This window comes from Condylura cristata, unplaced genomic scaffold (genome assembly GCF_000260355.1).
Source record: "Condylura cristata isolate star-nosed mole 26May11 unplaced genomic scaffold, ConCri1.0 scaffold00006, whole genome shotgun sequence".
Lineage (NCBI taxonomy): Eukaryota > Metazoa > Chordata > Mammalia > Eulipotyphla > Talpidae > Condylura > Condylura cristata.
In genome coordinates, this window is record NW_004567107.1 from 43,687,680 (window position 1) to 43,710,162 (window position 22,483).

Genomic DNA, 22,483 nt, shown 5'->3' on the forward strand with positions numbered 1-22,483 from the left:
TCCTTCTACAGCAGAAGTAGACTTTGTAGTTGACTTTTCTATGACCCAGTGGAAACAGCCTTGTTGCGATATTGGGTTCTATGATGGTGACTATTAATTAAAATTTTGTCTTTAGCATGTCTGAAAACCTAAGTTTTTTAAAGGCATTTCTTCACCCCTTTCTATTGTGGATAACAGCAACAACAACAAAAAAAAGATGGAAAGATGAGAATTAGAAACAATATTTCTCATAAGGTAGAGAGAAATGGGATCTATAACACAGGATTTACTTTTGTAACAAAAAGCTGTATCTTCTGTGAGATTTAGGAATGAATGGAAAAACAGTGGAACCTTGGGGAACAGAGAGGCAGGTCAGGCACGTTAAGGTATCTAGGGTGTCTGAGGACTTTTATTAGCAGATAAGCAATGTATAGCTGATGTGCAATATATACAGGGGGGTAACCCTATATATAAAGGTTTTGGAAGAATAAACTGACCTCTTAGTGAAAGTTATAAATGAAGAAGCCATGTCCAAAAGTGAAAATATAAATGACAAGAGAATCTCAATAGGAACAGTGCTGAAGCTGAAGTTCACCTTTGAGGAGAACCAAGTTAAAATTTGTGGGCAAAGAGGAAGAGATAGAGGTAAGGATGAAGAAGGTGCAAGTTAGATGGATTCTGGTGTGAGCTGGAAATTTAAAAATACAGAACATAAAAATCCATAATATTTAGATTAAATTTTAAGATACAGAATGGGAGAGGGAAGAAAGAGTAAATTTTAGATGTTGATGGAATCATGACTTTATTGGCTCTTTACATGTAATTGAAAACTGCTAACATCTATGGCTCAGACACTCCCTCCTACAACTTGATTATCTGCCAAACCTTGGGTAATAAATAGTCTGCAAGCTCTCTGTACACAGAGCTGAAGTTTTTTAAGAGACATCGAAACAAGATCACAAGGTAAGAATGAAAATAAAGTGTCTGTAGATTTTTAGTCAGGTTTTACAAAATAAGAGAGAATTTTTTTATCTATGTCTATAAAGAATTTGGTTAGTTTGTTATCATTATGCCAGTAGAAGTTCATGGTAGTTGCTACTTAAAATTTAGATATCAATTCCTTATTTTTTATGAATTGTTTAACATTTCATTTTACATTTCAAAATTATTAATAAATTTCTAAGATTAATCAATATAAGAATAAGGCATGTAATTGATTGATATATTTTATATTTCGAAATATAAAATTTATATTATTGAATAATTAATATTTATTTATTAATAATTATTAAATTTATATTATTAAATAAAATTTATATTATTCTATTTTATGCTTACCTAAGACAAATCTATACATAGTTGTTTTAAAGTGGCTTCTGAGAAAAATGGGACAAGTAGAAGAACTGGGAGGTTCTCAAAATTATTTGTTCAAAAATAAGCCATTCATAAAAAAATAAGGAATTGATATCTAAAAGGGTAAAATCAAAGCTTTGTTAGTTTTGTAACATTACTCATTTAGAGTCTTTTAAAGATTGCCTTATTCTCTTTATGTCTTGCTGATTTGTGGTGGTCTTTTTTCTCCTTGACCTTTTCTCTGCTATCTCTTTTCCACACACGACTATTTTGATAAAGAAAATGACACAAAATCGAAAAGTATAGCTGCACAATAATTGATCCCAGGTATTTGAAATTTGATTTGAGACTAGAGTAACCAGGACTATATGTTTCTGGATCTTCCTGACTCATTTCTTCCTCAGCACTGTGGTACAGCTTGATCACCCCTGTATGTCATCTTGATCCTGTGCTGTTGCCAACATTCCTACCTATTGCATCTCACATTTATCTTTTGAATATTTTATATTCCTCTTTTAATTTCATCTCTAAAAAGGCACAGCTCTGCATTCAGAAAACATCAGAACCCTCTATTTCCTAAAGTTTGAGGTGCTTGAGCCAAATCACACAGCTGGGAAATATCTTTAAATGGTGAAAAACTCAGCAGAGGCACCACTCCCTACAGTTCAAGTTCCACATTTTCTTCATTCTTCTATAAAAGGATCTTGAGTCCCTAACAATCTGGTCTGTTGGCTGGATGACATATTTTCACAGCAATGTGTTGGCCTAGATTTTCTGTTTCCCCATCCTGTTTAATATACAATATATTCAGCCAGAATGTACGTTTCACCCCTTCCCCTTTATATAGAGAAAAAATTCTAAGGGACAACTTTTACCTAAGGGTTGAAATAGGACTGAAAGTAAGGGAAGAGACTGTGAAATGGGAGTTGCCATTTCAGGCTGGGATTTGTACAGGGTTAAAGAAGCAGCTTGCAACCAACTTCAGGGAATATGCACATGCATCAGTTGTAAAGTTCTGTTCTAGGAAGAAATTCAATTGTTACAGGAAAAATACTATGGTGATGGTGTTGGGAGGCAGCATTGAGGGAAGAAGAGCATAAACATGAAGGCAGGTTTATGTCGTAAATCTCATAGAACAAGGTCTCTATGGGAGACTTGCTTGTACAATTAAATCAGTACCAGGAAGTACTGCAGAAAGGGCAGCATTGGGGGGAATGAAACAATATACATCTGGGAATTTTTATGCCACTACATATAATAACATTGGGGTTTGGTGAGTGGGATCCTTGAGTTCTTCCCATTCCTGAGAATGATTTCAGCAGTTCCTGTTCAGCAGCATCCAACAATTTTATTAAGGAAAAAGACAAAGAATACATTTTCATAGACAAAACAGGCAAAGGTTGCATTTTAAAAGGTCAGGTTCATTAGGAAAAAAAGACACCTGCATAGACACAGGTGGGCAGTCTTAGAACAATCTCTACCTATTAACAGAGCAACGGATGTCCTTATATAGTGGTTGGGTTGGTTTTCTATAAGGACAGATAAAACTGTCTGATCCCACCTCTGATTTCTGAAAACTTCCATCACCAGTTTAAATACTCATTAATCATTCTTCCCCTCACTTCTGGTTTTCAACTTTGTGAAAACTACTCTAAATTTTCTACTCTCAGCTTCAACCAATAATAGCATTGAGTTGTTTTTGGAGATATATATGTGTGACTATGCCAAAATCAATGTATCTTTTATTCAATGAATTGAAATGTTGGCAAATACAGTGGGAATCAAGAATTTCAGAGTTCTCCTTCACATGTCTGTTTCTAGTAGTGACATTTAAAAATATTGAAAATATTAAGGAGGTCAAAAATAACCTCCTTAAACAGCAGTGAAAAACTTAATTCCATCCTCCTTCTCCTCCCTTCCCTCCCCTCCCCACACAAAAACAACCCAACAACAAAAAGAAACTATTGAAGGGCTTCCAGAAATTGTGATAGATCCTCTAATCTCTTCAGGTTTTCCTCTGGGTTAACTGATGCTGACATCTGTAATGCAGATTCAAAAGAATTTTTTAAGTGACACTGCCTTAGAGGGCAGTAATTGTTCTGGGCAGTAATGGAGGAATAAGGCGCTCAGGGCTCTTCTTCCCAGTACTACCTCTCTGTCACACGCCCTTGTTATTGTTGGTAGTTCATGCTATATCTGTGAATGTTTTTGTTTTGGCTGAGGAATGCACTACAGCTTAACAGTAAAAAAAAAAAACCAAAAACCAAAAACAAACACACACCAAGTCAGACCTGCTTCAAATTCACCCAACATCTGCCATTGAATAGCTGTGTGATTTTGGATCTTGGATCAATTTTGGGTTTTGGATCAACTTTCCTGAGCCTGAATTTTTTTCTCTGTTGTAAAATGTGAAACAATACAAAAATGAAATAACAACAAAAATCACCTACCTTACACAGGTGTTGTGGTGCTTTCTCAAGGTAAAGTCAGAAACATTCAATAAAGGTATCTGTTAGTTACTAAACTTTACTAAATGTGAATAATTTTCACTATATTACCTCATTTAATACTTGAAGGACCTTTGTAAGATAAACGTTATCTTCTCCATTTATAAAATTAAAAAGATGGGGATATTGAAATCCAGAGTCAAGACCCAAGGAGAAAAAAGAACCAGAAAGCAAAAACAAATTCTAAGCAATATAATTTATTGCATCTCTAATCTTCCTTGTGAAGTAATTTTTTATTTAAAATTTCCATCATTTTCAAACATGAAATATTAGTGAGACAATACTGAAACTCCCAGCTACTTTCTTTACCGCTGTGTTCCTTGCCATCTGAGAGGAAGGGTTCCTGCCAATTACCACTCTTAAGTAACTTGGTTTTGTTATTTTTATTACTGTTGCCAGAATCAAGAGGGGCCCACCCATAAACTTGGCAGGATGCTTTGCTTTTAATCAATACACCAGTACACTAGCTCCCCTTCACTTTGAAAAGCTCATGGGATCATCATAATTTCTCCTAGCAATACCATTGCATCTGAGACCTTACACAATTTTGTAAAAATGTTTTCATTGCTCTTAGAATTCCTGGCAAAGATTCAAGATGCCTCTTAAAAAAGTATCAAGCAGAATTTCATTTTTATAAATCTCTGTGTTTACATTTCAACTTCTATAACTTCTTAACCCACGGACTCTGTCACTGGCAGTTGTTTAAGAAATGTTATATAAGCAGTTCATTTTTTTTTTTTTTTTTGAAAGAGAGCAGGGCTTCCCTGGGGACAATGGGTTAAGTCTCAGAGCCTACCACTTTGATGACCTCAGTTGGATCCCCAGCCTGGGAGCTGACCCACATTAGGGAGCAGCCTTCTCCTGTATTGCCTACTGCTCCCTGCAGCAATATATTTCAGTAGAAATATCTGTCTATTCTGATACCCACTCTGTCTCTGGAGAATACTCTCACCCCCCCCCGTCCCCCTCCCCGCACCTCTGGCCTACACCCTAGTTCTTCTACGCAAAAATAAATAAATAAAATCTTTTAAAAAAAACAACTAGAGCATATGCCTTTCCCCTGTGTTCTTTGATTTGTGGCCTTATTATATCCAAACATGAATTTTGCTCTAATTTGAATTTATTACTTCCAAAATTTTTCCTTCCTGAAATTTTATTTTTCTATTACCTTTTATACATGTTATGTATTAATTGTTTAAGACTCTTTAATAACTTTGTTTAAATAACACTTAATCAGCAGTCAGAATGATTGCTTCATATTGGTAAACTAGTAGTAGTAATACTATTACACTTCCTTGAATAATACTGCTTTGAAATCTTTTTTAAAAGCCTCAGCCAGAAACACAGGTACTAACAGTCACTCTTCAGCTTCCTTTTTATCCTTTCACTATGACTTGTATTAGATCCACATTGCTTAAATGCATAAGTAATACTTTATCAAAGACAGTGCATATTTTTGCACACTCTGATTTTGTGTCATATGGCTTGTGATTTAATTAAGTGACGTGGTTTGTGAAATGATAACAGTAACTACTACTATTTGGTGGTTGTTTAATAGAATAACTTAGATATTGTTAACTCAAAGGCATATAAGCTTTTTTGCTAAGAGAGTTTGGAGACTGCCATGCTGGGACATGAGATGTAATGCTCATGGTTGGCTGCTCAATTATTATCTTTCATTATGTCAAGTGGAAGGATTTCTCTTTGGTAATATGAGGTCATTGAGATCAGTCTCAGCATTTATAAACATTAAGGCCATTTGCATTGTGATGTGCCCATTGGGGAAAAATATCATTTATAAGTTCTTGGGTTTCTTAATTCATTAAAAAAATAAAGTTAAATAAAGTCCATTATTTTGGCAGCATCCAATTTCTTCCCCCAGCCATTTGTGTGAGGTGAACTTGATAACCTCTATAGTAGGGTAACGAGATATCCCAGCCATTTGTGACAAGTGCTCCTAAAAGGGCATTTGGGTTTACACTCCCTGGGTCTACCTAGGCAGACAATGCAGCGACTAGTAACCGCTAGGGTTGTGGGTCATTGTTAGGTTCAGATAATTTCTGAACTTGTTACATATGCAAGTCCTCCTTCCTGGCAAAGAAATAAACATCAATTATATTCTGATATCCTATATCATTGCACTCACAATTTGGTCATATATATCCAAAGGAGAAAAATGACTAAGTCTTATCTTGAGAAGAACAATGGTGTTTTAGCACAGTCTTTCCACTTGAGTAATTTTCACTTCAAACCTATATAACAAGTAACCAAGGTTGAGCTTATTTAGAATGTCACATATAGATAAAGTCAGTAATTGGGGAAGAGCTAGAGTAGCCCATGAAGCAGATATGATGGGAGACAAAGGCTTACCATACCATGGTGGACAAGATTCCAAACCTTTGAGTTATATTTTTTGATTGCTCTACAAGGCAGCTATGTTTAAACGTTAATGAGAACTAAATATTCAGGGCATGGATTGTGACTTAGTTTATTCAGGCCAATGGATAGAAACTCTCATATCTGTGAGTAGAAAATAATCATAATTTTAATTTATTAATGTCTTATAATAATCAAATTGAATATCTTTTACATGATGCCACATGCGAGCAGGGCAGCCATTTGGATGTGAAGGAAAATCTCGTGGCCTATTCAGGGGTGATATTAAAAATGTTTAATAGCGACGTGGCATGAACAGATATAAATGAGAATAGCACCAACCACATGGATTGTGCCAACTGAATACCAGTATTGGGAAGGATTCTCATCCTAGCTATGAATTGTAGCAGCTAATTTGGGGAAATATGACAATGAAGATACAGACTATCTAGAGCTTTAAAGATCTTTTAACAACCTGGCAAGTAATTCTGTCACCACTTGGTAGGCATATCCCAAACACAGCAAACAGTTCTGTAAAAGTTATGCTACCTATAAGTGTAGTCTCTGACAAGAAACATGTACATATTATGAAAACATATTTAAAATTAGCTTCTGAAAAGGTAACTTGACATAAAATTTTGATTACAAAACAGTTTCTAGTGCTTTCCCCCTTCCCCTCCTGTGTTAAGATCTTTATTAGTGGTAATACAAACAAGCTGCAATCACTAATTCAAAAAAGGAAGGTTTTTTCCTCACTAAGCCTACATGCTATAATGCAGAATGTACAATTCTATAATGTAGCAGGAGAGCTCCAGCTCTGAGGCTATTTTTTCTTAAAAGCCACATCTGCCAGCAACTTCCATGTTGCACTCCCAGCGGGGTGGGAATTATTGTGAGCAATATAGTCACAATTTGGCACAAAAAGTCCTTTATGCTTTTTGGTGGTGAAGCGGGTTAGGATGCAGCACTATAAGCTAGCCGCAGCCACTTCAGTGTGAGCTCGATCCCTGCCCCAGAGATGAGCCACATGGGGCTGCAGACCTGCCCGGACCCACCCGCTGCTCCCCTCAGCAGTGTACTTTGTCAATCTGCCTGTTCTGCTCCCCACTCTGTCTCTGGTGAGTCCTCTCACCGCCTCTGCACCTCTGGCTTGTACCACAGTTCTGTATGCACAAATAAATAAATCTTAAAAAAAAAAAAAGCACCCTACCAAAAGAGAGTATTTTTACATCATGTATCTGATGACAAAATATCCAAGAATGCGAAAACACTAATTTGAAGAGATATATTTTCATGGAATCTCTATTTACAATAGCCAAGTATGGAAACAATAAGTGTCCGGGAACAGAAGTTGTAAAACACTAAGAATTTTTGTGCATAGTTGAGTGAGTGATTTAATTTTATTCCTTTGCATGTGACTTCCAGTTTTCCCAGTGTAACTGGTGAAAAACATTTTTCTCGATTGTATTCTCCTGACTTCTTTCTTATAAGTTAACTGCCATGTAAATGTGCATGTACTTCTGGGCTCTCAAATCTATTACATTGGTCTCTGTGTTTTATTCTAACACTGTATTGTTGGTTACTATAGCTTTGTAGTATGAAGTAGAGGAGTGTGAAACCTCTGTTGCTCTACTTTTTTTTTTTCTAAGAATTTCTTTGGTTATTTAGGATCTGTTGTGGTTCTGAATAAATTTCAGTCATCTTTGGTCTATTTCTTTGAAGTATGCCATTGAAATATTGAAGAAAGATTTCATTGAATCCATTTATGGCTTCAGGTTTTGGCCATTTTAGCAATGCTAGTTTTTCCAATCCATGAGCAAGGGTTATCTTTCGTTTTTTTTGTAGACGTAAAGTGTGTTCTTCTATTTCTTTTAATAATGTCATAATTTTGTTATATGCCACTCTATCTGCTTATTATTATGCATTTAATTCATGTTAATGGGATTTAATGGGATTGTCTCCTTGATTTCTTCTCTTTTAGCTCATTGCCTACATATAGGAACACAATATATTTTTGAATATTGGTATTATAGCTTGTAAACTTACTGTACTGATTTATTATTTATACTAGTTTTCAATGGTGTCTTTATTTTTTTATGTATACTATCATATCTTTTGGAAAGTGATAACTTTACTTCTTTACCAATTTGTATTCCTTTTATTCCTCTCTCTTGCCTAGATGCTCTAGTCAGAACTTAAAATATGTTGAACAGTAGTGGTGAAAGTGGATTTTCTTATCTGGTACCAGATATTAGAGGAAAAATTTCAGTCTTTCACCAATCAGTATGAGATGTGGGTTTATCATATATTCATGTATATATCATTAATTACACAAATTATCCTGTTAGAATATAGATAGACATTTGTGTTGTTTCCTAGTTTCCTAATTTCCTTTATAGGTATTTAATGACTAGAACTGCTAAGAACATTCCTTTATAGGTCCTTGGGTAAACATTTTTATGCTTTTCCATTGAATATATACCTTCAAGTAGAATCTCTAAGCCAAAGGTATACATATATTCAGATTCAGTGGGTATCACTGAATTACTTTTCTTTTTTCTTTTTTTTTTTTTAAAGATTTATTATTTGTGCATACAGAACTGGGGTACAGGCCAGAGGCTCAGGGGTGGTGAGAGGCTTCACCAGAGACAGAGCGGGGAGCAGAACAGGCAGATCGACGAAGCACACTGCTGAGGGGAGCAGCGGGCGGGTCAGGAGAGGTCTGCCATGCCATGTGGTCACCTCCAGGGCAGGCGGGAATCGAACTCATGCGCAAGTGGCTTCAGCTTCTCTCACTGAATTACTTTTCAAAGTGGATATAGCACTCATGTATGTCATGTATGTATGTCTAAAAACCATATATGTCTAAAAATCTCCAGATATCTAAAATTCTTGCAAATACTGATATTTTTTATCTTCCATATTTTAGTTATTATGGGCCTCTTAGAACTTTAATGTATGCATTTTCTTTACTTTTTCTATAAAAGTGTTATATTGGTTTAGGGTAACCAGTACAGTAATTTACCCAGATTTAAGTTATTAAACAGTAATTTCCCCAGATTAAAGTTATTAAGCTTATTTTCCTTAAGTTTATAGTTGTAGAGCTGATGCACCCCATCTTTATGTCACAGTCACAGGTAACATTAATGGGAACAGAAAACATTAGTAAAATGAACCACCATATTGCATTTGGATTTTAGAAAAAATAATAAATAATTACTCTTTGTAAATGTTTTACAATAGTGGAAATTTTAATAAAGATTATTCTCTTGGTGATTACAGTCACAAATTGGGCTTTTATAGACTTTGTTTTATAGACTTTGAATACAAAAACTTAAAAAAATTAGTCAAGTTATTGTTGACTATCAGATAACCACCCAACCTCATTAATTTTCTTAATAAAACATTGGTCAAATTATACAGTTTAATAGCACTTGCTGTGTAATTTATTATAAGCATTTGATCATAAAGACTTTACATGTAACACCAAATTATTAAAGGCTGATTGGTTAGTTTTGTCTTTTTGGCACAAAAACTATTATCTTCTTGTTGGATGTCAGGAGCCTGAAAATAGAAAATTCAGACAAAGCAAAGTACTTTATATATTTAAGGCAGGGATGATACATTTACCTTCTACCAGTGCATATTTTATTACCACCATTGCTATTTTAAGATGACTCTTCTTACTCCTAACTTTTAGATGTTTAAACATCTGGCTCATCCTTTTAGAAAATTTCTCTTATACCTTCATTTACCCTAAAATGAACCCCTTAGCTCCCAGGATCAATTCCAGAAGTATCTGGAAGTATCTGAAAATGGAAAGCAGGTATAATTTTACTGGCCTCAAAAATATATCTGAAATAAATCTATCACTATTTTATGTTTTAGAAAAATGTACCATACCCCAAATCCAGCCTGCTTATTAAAAATAATTCAAACTGGGGCCCTCCCTGGTGGCGAGTGGGTTAAAACAAAGCACTGCAAGCTAGCCATGGCCATTTAGGTGTGAGTTTGATCCCCTACCCTTGGAGGTGACCCACATGGTGCAACGGACCTCTCCTATCTCACGATCTGCTCCCTTCAGCAGTGTACTTCGTTAGTCTGCCTGTTCTGCTCCCTATTCTGACTATGGTGAATCCTCTCATCACCCCTGCACTTCTCTCCTGTACCAGTTCTGTATGTATAAGTAAATAAATCTTTAAAAAATAATAATCCAAACTGACAAGTTCAACAATCCAAACTGATTTCACGATGAGCTTCAAGAGCCAAGGCTTTACCTACCTAAAAATTTCACCTTAAAAAACAGCAAGTTACCTGAAATAATGCAGGATACTTCTCAAAAAACCATATCCTTGATGGATTTGGAATTGTGGAAATAGGCAATTCTTTTAAGCTTTGCCCCTGGAAACTCTTTTTAGTCAATAATAACAGGAGAAGGCAAGTTCTTTAGTTAAGCAATCAGTTTTGCTTATATTGTTGCTAGTTCTAGAAGCACTCAGAATTGCTGGCATATGTTTGTGGAGAATTAGGTAAGATCCAGAAATATTAATGTGCCAGGGCTCATACATTTTTGATGCAAAACTAATTTTATTTTATTCCAAGTTTTGAGTGTTGATCTGTGACCTAATAATACAGGAATATACATGTTCTGTGGCTTGGCACCTAGTGAACTTAGCAAAGAAATCCCCCCCCCCTTTTCTCATCTCCAATAAATTCTGTGCAGAATGACTCAGTTTTAATCACATCTTCCAAATCTTTCTCATTCTACATTCACATTGTTTAGGAAACAAGTCGAGATTGTGTTCCCTTACTTCCTATCAAAAAAGTGAGCAGCTTTGGTTCCTAGAGATGGGACGTTACTTTGTATAAGAATGTTATTAAAACACTTATTAAAGTCCATACATGCAATGTATCAAAAAGTTCCCTGATAAACTGGGGCCAACCTTGTACTTTATTTTTCTTTGTTGTTGAATATTTTTTTTTAATACTGATTTTTAAAAAATATTTATTTTTTTTATGCATTCAGAACTGGGGTACAGGCCAGTGAGCAGGAGCAGTGAGAGGATTCACCAGAGACAGAGTGGGGAGCAGAGCAGGCAGATCAATGAAGTACACTGCTGAGGGGAGCAGTAGGCAGGCCAGGAGAGGTCTGCAGCTCCATGTGGGTCACCTCCGGGGCCAGGGACTGAACTCGCAATGAAGTAGCTGCCACGCTTGCAGTGCTGCATCCTAACCTGTTGTGCCATCAGGGAGGGCCTTGTTGTTGAATATTTTAAAGAAATAGTACCCATAGATAAAGAACAGTGACAGTTACAGCTCTGTAAGTTGGAAGTCCTGATTTTAAGTCCTGGTTCCAACACATACCAACTCACTAGGTACTTGATTTTGAGTAACACCTGTTCTTATTGTCACTTCTTATCTGTAAAGTGTTTTAGTCAAGCTCTGCAATTTTGGGGGGTATTAAGTGGTTCTCCAAACATCTGAGATTAATTTTGTAGGTTCTGGGGCCCAAATTAAAACATCCATCCATGAGTCTAGCCAAAATTTTCTTATTTGTTCATCTAAATAGTTTCATAGTCTTCACTGACCTACACTACAATCTTATTATTTTTTAAAGATTTACTTTTTTTGCATAGATGAACTGGGGTGTAAGCCAGAGGTGTGAGTTGTGAAAGGATTAACCAGAGACAGAATGGGGAGCAGAACAGGTGGATCTACTGAAGCAGAGCAAGTGGATCTACTGAAATCCACTGGTAAGGAGAGCAGTAGGCAAGATAGGAGAGGTCTGCTGCGCTATATGTAGTTCAGCTATCTGGCTGGGGATTGAACTCACATCACAGTGGTAATAGCATTGAGACTTAATCCCTTGACCTCCAGGGAGACCCCTTCTCTCTTTTTTAATGTTACGAAATTTCATAGTTAACATGTCAAAACCTGTTTCCTTCCCTCCCTTTCTGCTTCCCTTCTTTCTTTTCTGCTTCCCTTCCTCCTTCATTTCCTTCCTCCCAACGTATTTGGGATTCATTGAGATTTAAGGATCTGAGGAATGGAATTTTTCAATAATTCTTGAAAGTTCTCAGTCATTATATCTTCAAACATTGTTTCTTCTCTGTGCTACCATCTTTTTCTAAAATTCCAAATAAGCACACATTAAATTATTTCTGTCTTCCAAGTCCCTTCATGCACCCTCCTTTTTTCATATTTCCTACCTCTATGTGCATTTGAACTGTATTTGCAAGGAATATCTTCATATACATTTTCACCTGTGTCTAATCTATTGTTTAATCAAGTCACATAGCTTTAATTTCAATAATATATTTTTCATCTTTTGATATTTTGTTTGTTATCTTTCAAATTAGTTGTCCTTTGTTCATGTTTACAATCTACCCACACATTGGAATCAGTTTTATATATCAGTTCTGATTATTCTAATACATGCAGCTTTTGAGGGTTGGTTTCTTAGGTCTGTTCCATCCATTGGCTTGCACCATGGTGTCTAATATTCTTGTTGTTTTGTAGATATTAATTACAAACTATTCATAGGCCTGAGGAAAAAAAAGTTATGAATACATTATGACTTGGGCTGCAGCTGAGTCAGTCAAGATGAGACTTGTGTTTCCTTTTCCCATTTGTCTTGAGACACTAGCACTCTAAAACTACTTTATATTTAGTTCTCTACTCCTGATTTTTGGAAGCACAAAGTGTGTGAGTTCAGATGGCAAACTTAAGCGGGGGATGACTTTTCATAGGGAAACAAATCCCCAGAAATTTCCTTCCATCAAGTGCCATAGTTGAGACAAATTTCCTAGCTCTTCCTTTCTGCAGATTGCATCTATTTTCCTCAGTTACCCTTACATTGAAAGTGTAGACCTTTGAATGTCCAGGTTTATGCAGCAGTTTCTTCCTGGAATCCCCATCATAGGCAAATTCTGGGTTTTATCTCCTGGCACCTACATTTCATGTATTTGTCCACATTGTCTCTAGTATTTTAACAGTTGCATTTAGGAAAAAGCCAAATTTGCTTGTTTCCCAGTATTCTGGAGTCTACACCTTTTTTATATTCATGCCAGTTCAACAATAAGTTTGAAAATATTTTTAAAATATTTCTTTCAACATTTCATATTTTTTTTAAAGATTTATACAGACAGAACAGGGGTACAGGCCAGGGGCACAGAGGCAATGAGAGGATTCAACAGAGACAGAGTGGGGAGCAGAACAGGCAGGTTGGTGAAGTACAGTGCTGAAGGGAGCAGCAGGTGGGTCAGGAAAGGTCTGCTGCACCATGTGGGTCACCTCCATGGCAGGGATTAAACATGCTCTGAAGCAGATGCCTCCCTTGTAGTGCCTGCTGCACCACTAGGGAGGACCTCAGCATTTTAATTTTTTTAGGAAGATTGCTCATGGTAACTATAGTAACTAACACTGTTTTTTATGCTGAAAACAGAAGTCTCTGATTAATTAATGTATAATAAGCAAATATACATTCAAACATGCAAACAATATTTAATATTTATATTTTAAAATTAATTTTTTCAATCTTGAAGAGCTCTTTTTCAAAAAAGGAGTGTACTTCCTTAAAAATTTGAAAACTCCCTCTTCTAATCACAAAGTATAATGATTTCTCCTTATGATGCTGCCAAATCTATTCAATAGTTAGGTGACACCTGACAGTATATGCACTGGGTATCAATCTCACTCTCTTTCACAGTCAAATAATCTAGGTGGCATGGATCCATGCCGTATTTTCAAGCTTTTAATCTTGTTTCCTTAGTAGCATGGCTTTAAGAAGAATCTCAGTGTTGATAAGCAGTTTCTGCTCTGGGGGTAAGGCTGAAAGTGTGGGTAGAGAGGAAGACATGAAACCCATTAGGTTTGGTTGCTCAACTCTTTTCCTAGAGCACCTCTTGAATCCTGAAAATGTTTGCTTGGGATTTTAGACAAGAAACTTAGGGAAAATTATTGATTTCTATGCTTTGATTTCTTCATCTGTAAAACAGGGAAAATAATAGGACCACCTCTTTCCACAGATAAGATTGCTATAAGCATTGACTGATTTAAAGAGGTAAAGTACTTAGTACAGTATTTATTACATAGTAAACACTACAATTATAAAAATAGCTGAACTATTACTTTTACTCCACATACTTATTGGTTTTTCATACTCTGAATTTTACAGTATTTATAATTTGTGTATTATTTGTCCAGTTTAAGTTAAAAACTTTTAAAAATATTTATTTATTTATGCATATAGAACCGGGGTACAGGCCAGAGGCCCAGAGCAGTGAGAAGGTTCACCAGAGACAGAGTGGGGAGCAGAATAGGCAGATCAACGAAGTAACCTGCTGAGGGAAGCAGTGAACGAGACAGAAGTCTGCTATGCCATGGGGATCCTAACCCATTGAGCCACCAGGGAGGGCCCTAAAAATATTTTTTTAACAAAAAGTTATTTCAACTCTAAATATCAGATTTATAATAAAACCAAAGGCCTATATGTTTTTGTCCCATATATTGTTTTCTTCTAGCTATTACTCTGAATGCATAAAAATGAGAACCCCACCAAAAATGAGCCAAATCCATGGCTTACCAATATTTCAGATGACCTGAGACTAGGTCATGATTCCAAATTTCTGAATTCTCCCTTTTGGATTCCATTTCATTCTCTCTGTTGTAAGTTTAATGCAATACAAGAGTAGGCACAGGGTTGAAACATTTTCCAAGGATGGCATCTTTGATGTGAGCTCGGGTCTGTTGTAGATGCTGGTATAAAAGCAGGCCCAGGAAGGAGAGAAAGAGGGGACTAAACTGGGAGCTTGTACTGAAACACAGGAAAGAGAGTCTAAGCATATGAAAGCCCTGGCTTTCATATACTCCCTTGATTTTTGAAATAAAGAAAACAGAGACCTGACCTGTAGGGAGGGAGTAAATTCTGGCTCTAAGCTTGGTAATGGGAGGTCATTATACCTCTCCTTTTCCAGAAATCACTGAAGACTTGGCCTAGCACATAGCTGTTAGTATGTGAGGTAAGAGGCCTGCTGGAGGGGAGTAGAACAATACATTAAACTGAATGATTCAAGATGTTTGGTCACTCCCTTAAATAACTTTGAAAAAGCCCTGACCCTGAATCAGATGATTTAGACAGTATTAGACAGAGTCATATAACAATGTTATTTGGTAGGTGAAAATGTGCCAATTACACACAGTTCAACCCACAGTTAGAGCTCCACCACTCAGCAGATCTTTGTGATTTGGACAAGTCTCCATATCTGTCCAGTGGATGATATTTTCCTTTCCTATGTAGGAATTTTAGCAAGGACAGATACAAAGTACATAATATTTACTGAGTGCCTGCTATGGATTGTTGCTTGGGAAACTAAGCTAACAAAGGTACAGCCCTTCCTCTCAGGAAACTAGCAGTTTAATGGAAGAGATAGGAAAACAAATAGGATTGGCTACAATAAGTAGGTAAGCAATGAAGCCAGTAAATACTGCTGGATTGTGAAAGGCAAAAATTTTAGCATTGAGCTGTAAGGTTAAATGGTTTCCTAGGCAAGTGAGAAGAGACATCTGTAGCAAAAGGAACAGCTTGCATGGCCCTTCCTGGTGGTGCAACTGGTTAAAGCATAGCACTATGAAGCTATCTATAGCCACTGCAGCATTAGTGTGGTCCCCAGCGAGGGAGGTGAATCCTCTCACCCCTGCACCTCTGGCCTGTACACCAGTTCTTGCATGTATAAATAAATAAATAATCTTTTTTTTTTTTTTTTTAAAGGAACAGCTTGTGCAAAGGTATGGAACTATGCAAGTACATGGTGAATTGAACAGTAAGCAGTCCAGTGTATCTAAAATGTTTTATGGTATTGGGTGGGGAGTTAGGTTAAAAAGGTGGAAGATGCAGCTGACATTAGTTCATGAAAAATAATTGGAGGGCCTCCCTGGTGGTACAGGGGGTTAAGTCTCAGTATTATCAAGCTATCTCCAGCCACTGCACCAGAGAGCTGACCCACAGAGCACAACAGACCTCTCCTGTCTTGCCCGCTGCTCCCCTCAGCAGTATATGTCAGTCAATCTGACTGTTCTGCTCCTCACTCTGTCTCTGATGAATCCTCTCACTCCCTAAACCTCTAGACTACACCCCAGCTATTATACACATGAATAAATAAAATGAGTCTTTTAAAAAAAAGAAAAGAATTGGGGCCCTCCCTGGTGGCGCAGCGGATTAAAGCACAGCACTGAGAAGCTAAAGCCACTTCAGCATGAGTTCAATCCCCGCTTGCCCAGGAGGTGACCACATGGTGTGACAGACCTCTCCTGGCCCGCCTGCTGCTCCCCTCAGCAGTGTGTTTCCTTGATCTGCCTGTTCTGCTCCCCACTGTCTCGGGTGAAGCCTCTCACCACCCTGCACCTCTGGCATGTACCCCAGTTCTATATGCATAAATAAATAAATCTTTAAAAAAAAAGAATTGTATAAGACTGCATACAGGGAAACTGTTAGACTGCTTTTGGAAAGCACAGAAGAGCTTTACAAATGCTAGGTGTTATTTACTTGAGAATGTAAAAGAAAGTTATAAAAAGAATAGAAAACAACAAATGTTGGTAAGGATGTGGATAAAAAGGAACCCTCATCCATGAGTGCATGCAAGTTGGTGCAGCCTCTGTGGAAAGTGGACAGAATATGCAGTGTTTTGGAAACTGAGAGAACTATTTAGGGTAGAGCATCTCAGGCAATGGGGAGAATATAATATAATGGGGCTGGAGATGGAAAGGGACAGATGCCAGAGGAACCTACATTCTGGAGGCTATGGCAAGGATCTTAGATTTTATTCAACATACAATAGGGAGATAGCTTAAGAAGGCTCTTAAATTATGTAGGCTATGACTTGGTTTTTAAGTATTGTACTGACTGCTTTGTAAGGAAGAAATGGACAATAAGAGGAGAGGAATGAAATCAGCAACGAGTTTGCATTAGTTTAAATTCTTAATAATAGTAGTACTGGTGGTATTGACAATGGTGCTATTCCAGTGTCTTGTGCATCTTCTGTGGGTCAGATGTTTTACTTATATTTCTTCTCATTACGACCATGATCCTGGTATTTGAGTAAAATTGTCTCTATCTTAAAGTGAGGAAAAGGAGTCTTTGAGAGATTAAGAGTCTTGTCAAAGGCCACATAGCTAATAAGTAGCAGAATTAGCATTTGAAATCAAATCTGATTCTTTCTCTTATTTCATGGGAACTTTGATAGAAGGAGGCAAAAGTAAGTTCCTACGCATTAAGTCCCATTCACTGTTTCATCAAGCTTGAATACCCTTACCTAGGCAAAAAGATCTATAAGGTATGGTGGGACCATACAAACCCAATGTTGGGTTTTGGAAAAGGTAGTCCCTCTCTCCCATAACTGGTAGTGGCTGGTAGCAAGGAAAGGAAATAAGAGTATGACTAAGCTTGTTAATACCATATAAGTAATTCTAGGAGATTTTTCAAGGAAACAAAAAGGAGAGAATGATAAGGGAAAGTGTTCACACTTACCCTCTATTCTCTTGGGTGTAGTGGTTTCATTTCCTTCTTCATGATGATTGGAATATGTGATGTGGAAGGAGAGGCTGACATTTGCCCAACAACAAGCAGCATTTTTCTCACCTAATTGAATCACTTCCCCACTCACTACTATTCTGAAAGTTCAAACATGCCATTTAAAGTAGAACATTTCTTCTAGAGGAAGCAGTCTATAAAGAAATCTGGCAAATCCTCATGTAAAAGGAAGGAAGGCATGGTATGAGTTATGAGTTCTTAGGGAAACTTTCTCTTTTCATTAAATTTGTTAGTCATTTACATGTTATATAACATTGGGATTACATTTTTACTCCTCCATTTGTGCACAAGTTTCATGCACCCTCCACCAAACCTCCTATGCCAATACCATGTCCTTTTCTCCTATCATCTTCTCCCTCTCCGATCCCTCTGGTAACCAGTATGTTTTCCACAAAGCTTAAGATTTGTTTTTGGCTGTATTTTACCAGTCTATGCTTTTTGGTTACTTATATTACACAGAAACCATCTGATACTTGTGTTTCACTCTTTGACTTATTTCTCTTAGTTTAATCACTACACAGTCCATCCATTTTGTCCCAAAAGGCACTTTTAAAAATCTTTTTATTTTTATTTATTTGTTTGCTTTTAAATTAAGTAATCATTCATTAAGTAATGAATGATTTTCTTACTTTGTTTTTGATTTTGGACATTATTTGATTTCTCCCCTCAGTTGTCATCCCCATTGTTCTCCCACATCCATAGCACTCAGGATCCATCACCCTTATGCTTTTCCTTCCCCTGTTTTGACTTGTCTTGCCCCTTCCTACTCTTCAATGTATGCTTCAGGTCTTAGGTACGCTTGCAGGTTTTGTCTTTTCCCTAGTCCTTTAAAATCTTTTTAAACAGTTGAATAGTATTCCAGTGAGTATGTTTCCACAATTTCTTTATCCACTTATACACTGATGAGCACAGAGGTTGGTTCCTTGACTTTGTGAGCAGTGTTGCCATGAACATAGGAGTATATAGGCCTTTTCATATTAGACTTTTCATGTTCTTTGGGTAAGTGCCTAGCAGATCTATTGCTGGTATATATGGAATTTCTGGAGTTTTCTCTGCCCAGAATGCACTCTCTGTTTCTCCCCTTTCATATATTCCTTGCACCTTTTGTATACAGCTTAAATGCCACCTTCAATGCCACCACATTGTCTTAGGATCACTCTGTTTCTTTAGATTCTTCACCAGCCTAATTCTTGTTCACCACCACTCACAACCCATTTGTATGACTATTTACTCACCATCTATTTCTCCAAAAGAAAGCAAACTTGTAAACTACAGGAGGGCAGAAAACATAGTATAGATACAAATCTAGCATCATTTGTGACTTGGGGGATTCAGGTAGGTTAACTGCTTTCTAAGTATCAAAGGTTGAACTTTTTACTTTCTGTATCATCCAAATTTCAATAATGAAAACCCATTTTTTTCATAAAAATTTCCAATGAACTCTACATTTTAATTTAATTTCTCCTTACAGGAAATCAATGAATTTATTCTGATTAATGAATTTATTCTGAAAGCACAATTCGCAATAAGGAAAGAAAGACTTATAGTCAACTTAACATTATCAAGGGTATTCTTTTTTTCTATTTCTTTTTTCTTATTATAAGACTATAGGAGAAAGGGCATCCTTTCCAAAAGAGAGAAATTATAAATCAAAGGGCACTGCTTGACATATGAATGATTAGGGATTCAATGAATGATTTTCCAGTTGATCATATATAAATAACATGACAAAGTGAAGTGAAATTTTTCATACAGTGTCCCCTGAAATAATGCTGATAGAATGCAGAATCCCTGATCAATTATGACCACAATATTTGCTGAATCTGTTCCATTGGTTTGTGTGTCTGTGTTTATTCCAGTCCCATGCTGTTGTAAATATTATAAGGTTTTGTAGTATAGTTTGAAATCTAGGAGTATGATGCCTTCATTCTTTGAAAGGCAAAAATTTTAAAGGTGATGGCACCCATTGCTGCTAAGTCAATGGAGAAAAAGACCCCAAACTAGATCCTTTAAAAAATTTTAGGAATCAATAAAAAATTTCAGAAGAGTATTGGGTAATGTCTATCAAATTAAAAGATACATGTACCCTTTAATCCATCAGTCCCACTACTAGAAACTTGTGTGACCAATGAACTTATCATTGTTACCAAGATTCACAAAACACATAGTCATCAGTTGCAACAATGGTAATGTTAGGGGAGAAAAATCTAGAGAAAGGAAAAACAAACAAACAAACCAGAAACAAAGTGTTACTCAGTAAAAGATTAGTTGTAGTATATTTATGTAATTGAAAGCTATAAATAATGCTTTCTGTAAAAGAATGAATCTTCCAGGGGAAAATGTTCATGAGGTAGTATTAATTCAAAAATTTTTAAAAAGAAGATTACAAAATAATATTTGCACTATGACTCAATATAAAAATAGATATGCATAGTATTTCTGCATTGGAAAAAGAATGTCAGGATCTATACCACATATACTTTCCTGTCATTTATACATTTTCTAGGTGCATATGTTTCATTTTTACAACCTGTAAAAAAATTGCTTAAAAAGGTTTCAACTATCTGTAGAAAAAGAGAGTTAACCTGTGTGCTCAGTATTGAGTAATAAACACTATCTAGTATTGAGTAATGAACACTATCTAGAATCCATGTCAGAGGTTTTATTAAAATTAATGATTAACTAAGTATAATTCATTGAAAATGCTACAGCTAAAATAATCTAAAAGCTCTTTAGGTTGTGGCTGAGAATATGATATGTTCCCACACATTCTAATCCATTCACAAATTCTATTTGCACTGCTTTATTCATCAAAAGCTGTCATTGATTCTTGCTTAATCCAAGTGACTGTGTATATATAAGTAAAGTTGGAATGTAACTAATTAACAACTATAAGTGTTGACAACAGGAAACTTCATCATTTGAGATCAGTCCTTCACAATTACAAGTTAGGTGAGTATTATAACCAGTGTGTGAGAATATGTGTCATGCAACTAGAAAAAGCAGCAAAAAAGAACCGGTGGTATTTATGCTGCCATGTGTTCTGAAACATTTCTGACTTAAAAATAGGAGAGTAAAGAGTACATTTCAGCCTGGAAAACGATCATATTTTTGGTTAAAATTTGTATAGATTGTTCAAAGAAACTGCCTTGTTTTCAAAATAGAATTAGAATATATGTTATGATTTTGATTTATGTGATTCTTTACTACAGCAGCTGACATTTTCCATTGACTGCATTATAAATATGCTATTTCAGTTTCTTATTTACCTTGTCTCCAAAAGCTAACATTGGTAAAGACTAGAGTTCCTCTAAAATGTGTTCTCTCAAATTTCCATGGTGGTATTTATAGATAGGGTGGGAAGGTTACAAGATCAAATAATTACTGAAAATAATTAATTAAAGAAAGGTACCTATCATTCTTCAATAACTAGCAACACCTTTATTATGCAAATGTGATTTCTGACTTCCTAAGAAGTAGGAAATAAAATAAAATATTTCCCAGGTTTATTTGAAAATGTGTCTTTTTTTTTTAAAGTCCAGGACTATTTTATGTCTGGATTTTTTTCCTGGGTCCTAAAAATCTGTAGATGAAAGAGAAAAAACAAACAAGTCCAAAAATGTACATTATATTTATCAGTAAAGTGTTACCTGACACCTACTATGTGCATGCTATCTAAACTATTTTCTGTACAGTTTAAACAGTATCTGAAATAGGGTTACTGAACAGCCCTATTTCATATATCTTGGTTGCAAAGTAACTACCATATTCAGAAATTTATTATTTAAAAAAAGTTGGACAACTGGCTGAGCATTTGAAGTTAAATTTCCAGTTGTGATTATTTCTTCCTATATTTGGCAGGGATTGGAGTGAAGTGGGTAGAGAAGATAGGGTAGGGAAGCTCTGGCATAAAGATGGAAGTTGGAAGACTAGATTCTGGTCTCTGTTTTGCTTTTATAACCCTGACTACTCATCTGTAGAGTTGGGGTGGGAGGGTTGTTTTTAGTCATGATCTTTTTTATTCTTAAATTTATTTTATTTATTCAAGAGCTGAGGTATAGGCCTTAGGTGCAGGAAACTGAGAGAATTCACCAAAGACAGAGAAGAGAGCAGAACAGGTGGATCTGATAGACAGGAGAGATAGGCTATGCCATGTGGGTTACCTTCCTGGCTGGGGACTGAACTCATGCTGCAGTGGCTGCTAATAGCTTAATAGTGCTGAGACTTAACTCCTGTGCCACCAGTGAGGTGCTGTAGAATTAGGGATTGAGTGAAATGGTGTGTCAGAATCTCTGTTTATAAGTGTTTATGATCAATGAAGATGATAGAATCAGAGGAAAAAGATAAGGATCAATCTGAGGTTTTCAAATTCTGTGACAATAATATTCAGACCCTTGGGAAAATAATATTCACTAGCAGGGCAGAATTGGAAGTTTTTAACTGACCTACTATTGAAGAATTTTGTTGGTGGCATCCACAATATATAGAATCACTCCATGTAATCCTAGTTCAACCTAGGCAATAAAATTTAAAATTTCAGTATATTTGAATAAAATTTATCTTCCAATAAGTCCTCTAAACCAAGAACTCAATGTTCCCTCCCATACTGGGTTAGAAGCTTTTTTTTTTTTTTTTTTAAGATTTCTTTATTTGTGCATACAGAACTGGGGTACAGGCCAGA

At 36.1% G+C, this 22,483-nt stretch overlaps 1 protein-coding gene across 2 annotated transcripts in view; it reads left to right on the top strand.

Moving 5' to 3' along the window:
• Window positions 1-911: 911 nt before the first annotated feature.
• Window positions 912-22,483, top strand: part of IL33 (interleukin 33) — a 33,549-nt gene continuing 11,977 nt past the window's right edge. For both annotated transcript variants that reach the window (XM_012721307.1, XM_012721308.1), the window contains exon 1: window positions 912-942. The gene's annotated coding sequence lies outside the window, so the exon portion shown is untranslated. The remainder of the gene's footprint in view (window positions 943-22,483) is intronic.